Source organism: Lactuca virosa, chromosome 3 (genome assembly GCF_052849685.1).
Source record: "Lactuca virosa cultivar CGN04683 chromosome 3, Lactuca_virosa_CGN04683_v6, whole genome shotgun sequence".
In the NCBI taxonomy this organism is placed as follows: Eukaryota; Viridiplantae; Streptophyta; class Magnoliopsida; order Asterales; family Asteraceae; genus Lactuca; species Lactuca virosa.
This window is the reverse complement of record NC_136428.1, coordinates 8,568,373-8,578,088: the sequence shown is the minus strand read 5'-3', so window position 1 is coordinate 8,578,088 and position 9,716 is coordinate 8,568,373.

Below are 9,716 nucleotides of genomic sequence, written 5' to 3'. Positions count from 1 at the left end.
ATATAAGATATGGAAGATTTACATAATCTACCCATATATTTAATTAGTTATCTTTTGAACACTTAATTAATTCTAAATTAATTCTTGATCAAACTAATTAAATAATATTATTAATATATTAGAACTTATAATATATTAATAAACCATAAGTGTTATTTCTCTCATTTTAGTTTATCCAATTGCATGGTGCCATGCAACCCAAATGGACCATGCTGGGTCGGGTCAAGTACATACCAGAAATAGTTATGGACTTAGACACCTTATCCAACAGTCTCCCACTTGGATAAGTCTAATAACTATAACTGCAATACTTCAGGAACTGATCGGCAATCGTAGCTCTTTCAAGGTCTCTCGGAACTGAGAAGATGATGATACGCCATTTAAGATAAGTGATCATATAATCCTCTGTTCTAGATATCAGCCGGACAAATACATGGAACAATGTCTTACTTATTGTCCAACAGTTTGTTTCCCGATTTCCGATTTGTTTGACAAAGAACTTAATTGAACACATCAACTTAGTTCTGACCGGGCCCGGTACATAGGTCAAAACAAAATCATCGAGGGGCCCAGATATCAGCTTCTAATCCAAGAAGGAACAAATAAACTTCGACTCATATGTTTGTTCTACCACTCATTGAATTATACACAAAAGCACGTTTTATAACATCGAGTTACCAATGCGTTAACGTACAATCAATGCATAACCAACTCATAAGTAACAAATCATATCTCTAGGTTTGAAGACTTATATGATATTACCGTCTCACGATCACTCGATATAAATTCCATGAAGTGATTCCAGTGAGCGTGGGTTGAGTCCAATGCTCAGAACTTATGAGCACTCATGAGTGTTGTAGCCATGTCCAACAACTTAGACCTCTGCAACCAATCATGACAGTCTTGATTCATACCTACTTCCGACATATGACCGACTGTGGAGGTTCGAATAATATGATATACCAAACATAATTATTCTGGAAGTCAAAACATGCAAAAGAAATATAGTAAACGATCGACAAGAGATAACAACACTTTACTCATAAATAAAACACCTTTTATTCATCATCTAATGTCAATTACACTTTACAAATTTCAAGGTTATCTAACTACTAAATCTAATATCATCCTTCAGCCCTATGCTCCGAGCATGCTGGAGATGCTTAACCCGAGTCAGTCCCTTCGTGAGGGGATCTGCTGGATTCTCATCCGATGATACCCTCTTTGCCACGAGGAGTCTTTCTTCTATTCGATGTCTGATGAAATGGTATTTTCTGTTGATGTGTCTGGATCTCCCGTGATCCCTTGGTTCCTTGGCTAAGGCAACTGCACTTTCACTATCACAGAAAATTTCCATTGGCTCTTTAATAGCTGGTACAACTCCAAGGTCTCCAATGAAGTTCTTCAGCCATATCGCCTCCTTTGCTGCCTCGCTAGCTGCTATATACTCTGATTCGCAAGTTGAATCAGCCACTGTCTCTTGCTTGGAACTCTTCCAAGAAATTGCTCCTCCGTTTAAGGTAAAGACCCAGCCTGACTGAGAGCGGAAATTATCCCTATCAGTCTGAAAGCTAGCATCGCTATACCCTACAACTCTCAAGTCTTCACTCCCACCGAGGGTAAAGACCCAGTCCTTAGTCCTCCGTAGGTACTTGAGGATATTCTTTACCGCAGTCCAGTGTGTCTTGCCAGGGTTCCCCTGATACCTGCTAACCATGCTCAAAGCAAAGGCTACATCAGGTCGAGTACACGTCATAGCATACATGATCGATCCTACAGCCGAAGCATAAGGTATTCGACTCATTTCTGCTATCTCAGCCTCAGTACTAGGGCTTTGTGTCTTACTCAATCTGGCGTTACTCTGGATGGGTAACTCTCCTTTCTTAGAGTCCTGCATGCCGAATCTCTTCAACACCTTATCCAAGTAAGTACTCTGACTAAGCGCAATTAGTCTTTTACTCCGGTCTCTCAAGATCATTATCCCTAGAATATAGGCAGCTTCTCCTAGGTCCTTCATAGAGAAACACTTCCCAAGCCAGGACTTAACTTCTTGCAGAGTTGGGATGTCATTTCCTATGAGTAGTATGTCATCCACATACAATACCAAAAAGCTAACTATACTCCCACTAGCCTTGACATATACACAAGATTCATCTTCACTCCTAGAAAAGCCAAATTCCTTGACTTTCTCATCAAAGCAAAGATTCCATCTGCGAGGTGCTTGCTTTAACCCATAAATGGATTTCTCAAGCTTACACACTCTATTAGGGTACTTTGTGTTGACAAAACCCTCTGGCTGACTCATGTAAACATCCTCAGCCAACTTTCCATTAAGGAAAGCGGTTTTGACATCCATTTGCCATATTTCATAGTCATGAAATGCGGCTATGGCTAATAGAACCCTAATAGACTTAATCTTGGCCACTGGAGAAAAGGTCTCATCATAATCAACTCCCGGAGTTTGTGAGAAACCCTTTGCAACCAGTCGTGCCTTATAAGTGTGTACATTACCATCCATGTCGGTCTTCTTCTTGAAGATCCATTTGCACCCTACAGTCTTACGACCTGGTACATTCTCAACCAAGTTCCAAACTTGATTGTCATACATGGACTGTATCTCGCTGTCCATTGCCTCTTTCCACTTGGCTGACTCAGGGACTGCCATGGCTTCCGCGTAACTGTTAGGTTCATCCAGACCTATCAGTGTCTCATCACTGATAAGTGTATCACCTTCCGCAGTAGTATGGAATCCATCGTAATGCTCAGGTGCATTCCTAACCCTTGTGGAACGCCTCAGAGGTACAGACTTGTCAATTGGCTCAACAGAAGTTTCCTCCTCAAGTTGAGTGCTAGGGTTTGAAGTTCCTTCACCACTTGACTCTTGAATTTCTTCAAGGTCAACTTGCCTTCCACTGTCTCCTTGGCTTATGAACTCTCTCTCTCGAAAGAAAGCCCTCCTAGCTACAAAGACCACATTCTCACTAGGTCTGTAGAAGAGGTAACCAAAGGATTTCTGTGGGTAGCCGATGAAAATACACCTCTCACTTCGAGGTTCGAGCTTATAATGAGTCTCGTGTCTCACGAAAGCCTCGCAACCCCAAATCTTAATGTGGTCTAGTTTGGGTAATTTACCAGTCCACATCTCATGAGGAGTTTTGGCAACTTTCTTTGTGGGAACTAGATTAAGGATATGGGCGGCAGTCTCTAAGGCATACCCCCAAAATGAGATTGGTAGCGAAGCTCGACTCATCATGGAACGAACCATATCCAACAAGGTTCGATTACGCCTCTCAGCTACACCATTCAACTGCGGTGTCCTGGGAGGTGTCAATTGTGAGACAATCCCACATTCCCTAAGATAGTCGAGGAACTCTGAACTAAGATACTCACCACCTCAATCGGATCGAAGCATCTTAATGTTCCTGCCCAATTGATTCTTGACTTCCTGTTTAAACTCTTTAAACCTCTCAAAAGTCTCTGACTTATGCTTGATTAAGTAGACATATCCATATCTACTGTAATCATCAGTAAAAGTCAAATAATAACGATTAGCATCCCTTGTGGCCTATGTGTTTCTTGCTTATATGTCCAAGACGACAATGCCATAATGATGCTTTATCCAAGTTATTATCATTAACAGAATCAATACACAATACATTATTTCCTAAGTTATCAACCACAGATACAGTTTCATACACACCATCACAAGGTAATGCTTTAAAATAAAGAACATTATTAAAGAAAGCATTAATCGAACCAACTTCATTATCAAATGAAAAGGTGAAACCTTGTTTATACAATGCATGAAAGGAAATAATATTTCTTGCCATTTCTGGCGAATAACAACATTTATTCAAATCTAAACTAAACCCACTACTTAGCGATAAAGTATAAACTCCAATCTTGGTGACAGGTAAAGCTTTCCTATTCCCCATGATTAAGTTTATTCTTCCATGCTCCACATTCTCACTTCTTCTTAGTCCCTGCAAATGAGAACATATATGAATACCACAACCGGTATCAAGGACCCAAGAGTTAGAATGGGGTGAGTTATTAGATAAGATAGTGTAAATACCTGCATGGTTGGGTTTAACTTTCCCATCCTTCACATCTTGCTGGTACTTTGGGCAGTTCCGCTTCCAATGTGACTTTTCATGGCAATAGAAGCATTCAGCCTCTTTAGGGTCAGAAGAAGGAGTGACAAAACCTTTCTTGGTTCCACTTGAAGAAGAGCCATCAAGGGTCCTAGAATTGGTACCCTTCGAAGAGCTCTTCCTCTTCTTCCCTCTACCTTTCCCGATTGCCAAAACCGGGGCGGAGTTTGGAGTAGGAGTGTTAACAACCGACTTACCCTTAAGACCTATTTCTGCGATCTTAAGGAGTCCCTGAAGTTTGCTGAGTGTGACCTCTTCCTTATTCATGTGATATGTCATGCGGAATTGATCATAGCACGATGGTAAGGAGTGCAAAATGATATCTATTGCAAGCTCCTCAGGGAAGTTCACATTAAGCTTCAGCAACCGATCCACATACCTTTGCATTTTCTGCATGTGGCTCGTGACGGATTCCCCGTCCTTCATCATGGTTGTTATGATAGAGCATATGATTTCATACCTCTCTTGTCGTGCACTTTGATGGTATCTTTCCATCAGATCTTGGTGCATTTCAAAAGGGTAGAAGTCCTCATAGGACTTTTGGAGTTCCGATGTCATGGTGGCCAACATGATGCATGCCACTTTTGTAGATGGATTATCATAAACATTACACCATCTAAAACAAGCTTTAAAACATCAAAACAGTTTAGGGTAATGTTTCTAGTCCATTTCCAGCAACAAATGTGCAAACTTTCATACGAGCAGAAAACAGAAAAAATGATTTTTTTTCAAGCTGTTTGCACAAAAAAAAACAACAAACAAACCTAGACTCTGATACCACTGATGGGTTTTGAGCATTCTAACACTTCCTAAGTGTACATGCAACCCTAATAACCTTGGATCTATGTTTGTCTAATAATCATGCAAAGTTGAATTCCAAGGTTATATTCCTATCTATCATACATGGGGAACATTTTTAACTTGAATGAAAGATAGAATAACTTACCTTGTTGTTGATTATGATCCTTGAAACCTTGTGAGCCTAGCACCCCAAGTGTGATGCCTCAAATGCTTCACACAACACCAAATGCAAAGGAGTAAACTTTGAGAGAATCTTACACTTGCAAAATCGGCTCTAGCCCTCTTGTTTCTTATTGTCGCCGATCTTGGTGGAGAACATGTTGCTTATATAGTGTGTCACATCTAGGGTTACACCATGTAAACCCTAATGTGGCATGACTCTTCATTTCCATGACCCATGGGTTTGTAACTCCCATGGAGCCTCCATGGAGCATTCAATGGGTTTAACCCAACTTGATTATCCATGGAGCCTCTTAGCCCACTATATAAGATATGGAAGATTTACATAATCTACCCATATATTTAATTAGTTATCTTTTGATCACTTAATTAATTCTAAATTAATTCTTGATCAAACTAATTAAATAATATTATTAATATATTAGAACTTATAATATATTAATAAACCATAAGTGTTATTTCTCTCATTTTAGTTTATCCAATTGCATGGTGCCATGCAACCCAAATGGACCATGCCGGGTCGGGTCAAGTACATACCAGAAATAGTTATGGACTTAGACACCTTATCCAACAGTAGAAACAACAGATTTACTTTTGAGACTACTTTCAGCAGTCCTCAAAAGGCCTTGAAGCTTGCTAAGAGTGACCTCCTCCTTGTTCATATGATAGGTCATACGGAACTGTTCATAACATGTAGGTAAATAGTGTAGAATGATATCTATAGCCAACTCTTCATCGAAGTTCACATTCAACTTCAGCAAGCGGTCCACAAACCTTTGCATTTTCTACAAGTGGGCCGTGATGGGTTCTCCATCCTTCATCTTTGTTGTTATCATGGAGGCGATGATTTCATACCTCTCTTGACGATCACTCTGATGGTATCTTTCCATCACGTCTTGGTGCATCTCAAAAGGGTAGAAGTCCTCATAGGACTTTTGGAGTTCAGCTGTCATAGTGGCCAACATGATACAAGACACCTTGGTGGCATCCTTCTCATGAGTCCTAAACTCAACGATCTCCTCAGGAGTAGTAGAAGACTCATCAATTTCCTTAAGCTCTTTGTCTAGGATATATTCCTTGTCCTCGTAACGAGTAACCATCCTGATGTTCCTGATCCAATCATTAAATTTGGAACCATCAAAGATAACTCTCCCACACAAGTTCATTAGGGAGAAAGAACCAGTAGGGTTTGAGCCAAAAGCAGTGTTGGAAGACATCTGAAAAAGAAAGACAAAGTTTAGATTAGATAAGAGTCCTTAATATAACACCCAAATGAAATATTAAGGCTAGGACCCAACACAATATTTTACAATATGGAAGAGGGATGCCGTAATCCAATTGCAAAATATTTGAAGGTAGGTAAATGACGATTTACCAATTTCCAGCATGAAAAATGAAATTAATTATTAAGTTTTAATTGGACTGAAATTCCTAGATTCTTTTGAGATTCATTGAACTCTTCAATGGCATGTTTAAATCTTGATTATGCCCTTCAAGTTTGTGAATGGGATACCGAGGATCACAAACAACGTGTGAATAACCATGCAAATGTGCTTGGTACACTCGATGTCATTTATCACCTAATCAATGTGCCGGTTAACCACACACGCTCCATTGATCTATGACAAACATCAAGCTACCCTTTGCCACCCTTACTAGTCCAAGTTAATGTGTCGGTTAACCACACACGCTCCATTAACGAATTGGCAAGGTGTAAAGTGCAATTTCATGGATTAGCATCATTTTCACATTTTTCCTAAAGTAACTAAGATTAGGAATTTAATAAAACATTTAGTTACTTTATAATTATCATTATACTTTTAACAAGATTTAATGTCCTATCCTACCCGTTCGGCTAACGACCCTCCACCAGTCAAGGAAGCGGTGAGTGAGAGTGGACACCCATTAAACCACCATTTTATAGGCAGTAACCTTATACCCCCCTTATAGACCGGCTTCGTGAATGAGGCCTACTAACGGTAAGACTGACTTATCTTATACATACATATATATATATATATATATATATATATATATATATATATATATATATATATAATAATAATTAAACTTTTAATATTACAATAGTATAAGGGTTGAATTTTAAACTCTTAAAATTCTAGGGTTTGGAATTAAAGTGTTCATAAGTGTGAATTTACAAATTCCAAAACTTTAGGGCAAGTTTTGAAACTCTTCAAAAATTTTCATTTCCATAACTTATGAGTTTTATGACTTTTAAAAGTGAGACTTTTCATTTTCCATAACTTGAGGACAAGTTATGGAGTTCAATAAAGGCATTTAGATCAACATTTTAACTAACAAAAATTATCCAATAATTTATCTATGATTTAGTTAAACTCATAAGTCAAGATAATTCATATCAACAATTGCAAGAAATTAGCCTCATTATATAAACTAATACAAATCTTGAAATTTTGACAATTATCTTTTAATTGGATGAGCATGATCACTACCATATCAAGAAAACAGATTTTATGTTTCAAAAAACAGTTTGTGGTAATGAACCTAATCCAATTCTGGCCAAAAACTCGAAATTCTACACCAGAGCCATCAACTCGACGAGTGCATGATCCCGACTCGTCGAGTAGCCCTTTTACTGAGTGGACTCGTCGAGTCATCCAGTGGACTCGGCGAGTTCATCAGTCAGAGGAAAAAAATCAATTTTTTCAACTTTGAAAACTAATAACCATCAAGTATAACAGAAAACAATCCTAGGTTGCGATACCACTGAAGGGTTTTGAGCACTCTAACAACCTTATGGTGCATATGCAACCTTAGATGCTTTGGATCTATGTTTTCTCTAATTATACATGCAATTTGATTTTCCAAAGCACACATCCTAACTAGCATACAATTTGACAATTGAACAATATAACTAGTTAGATAACTTACCTCTTAGTAGGACTTGTAGTTCTTGGCCTTCAAAAGCTTTAGCACCTCAAATGTGATGCCTCTAATGTGTCACAAACACCAAGTGCAAAAGGAGCCTTGAGAGAATAAGTTACTTAGCACAAAATTGGTTCACACTCTCCAAGAATGTATTGGCAACCGATTTTAGTTCTAGGGAGTTCCTTTTATAGTGTGACAAGTGCTAGGGTTACATCCATGCAAACCCTAATGCACCATGATCCTTCATATTACTTAGGCTCCATGGGTTAAACCTCGATGGACTATCCATGTTGGTTTAGCCCATCCTAATTAATCATGGATCATTGGCCCACACTATAAGGATCATTGATTTACCAAATCAGTCCCCGTATATTTAATTAGTCTCTTTTGATCACTAAATTAATTACAAATTAATTCTTGATCAATACTAATTAAATAATATGATTTCACATTAATATATTATACTTGTAATATATTAACAAACCACATATAACCTTATTCTCAAAAGTCCATCCTATCAAATTGCATTGGTGAAGGAAACCCAAAAGGACCATGCTACTCTCGGGTCAAGTACATACCAATTATAGTTATGGGCTTAGACACCTAATCCAACAGAAACTGCACCTTGCCCAACCAGAAATCACACTTGGAGAACTTCGCAAAAAGTCTCTCCCTCCTCAGTGTCTCCAGCACCTCCCTTAGGTGCTCCTCATGCTGCTCCTGAGTCTTGGAATAAACCAAGATATCATCAATGAAAATGATCACATACCGATCCAACATCGGTCTGCACACGTGGTTCATGAGACACGGCTAGAGCATTGGTGAGCCCAAACGGCATCACCACGAACTCATAATGACCATAGCGAGTCCTAAAAGATGTCTTCTGCACATCCTCGTCCTTGAATCGTATCTGGTGATAACCCGATCGCAGATCAATATTGGAGAACCAAGATGCACCCTATAGCTGGTCAAACAAATCATCAATCCCCGGGAGGGGATAACGGTTCTTCACTGTTACCTTATTCAGCTTCCGATAGTCTATGCACATCCGATGTGACCCGTCCTTCTTCTTCACAAACAGGATCGGGGCTCCCTATGGCGAACTAGTCGGTTTGATAAATCCCCTGTCTAGCAGCTCTTGCAGCTGCGTAGACAATTCCTGCATCTCGGGAGGAGCCAACCGATATGGTGCCTTGGCTATCGGAGCCGCACCAGGGACTAGGTCAATCCTGAACTCAAACTGTCTCTCCGGAGGTATTCCAGGTAGATCCTCCGGGAATATGTCCGGGTCCTCTCGCACTATCGGTACATCATCCACTGTCTCCTTACCCTTATCCCGGGTATCCATAACATAAGCAAAATAACCTGCGCAACCCTGCTGAAGGTAGCGCCTCGCTCTCGCTGCTGAACATAGAGTCAATCCTCCATGCGGCCTCTCGCCCTGTATCACTAACCCTCCCCCACTAGGAGTCCGATCACGCACTAGCTGCTGCTCACAGTCGATCACTGCCCCATTGGGGCTCATCCAATCAATACCTACTATAACCTTATTCCCTCGCAGAGGAATAGGAACCAGACCCACTGAAAACTATTCATCGAATAACTGTAGTGTACAACCTCTGTGAACCCTCGCAACCCTAATAGTCCTGTCATCTAATATTTCCACATCAA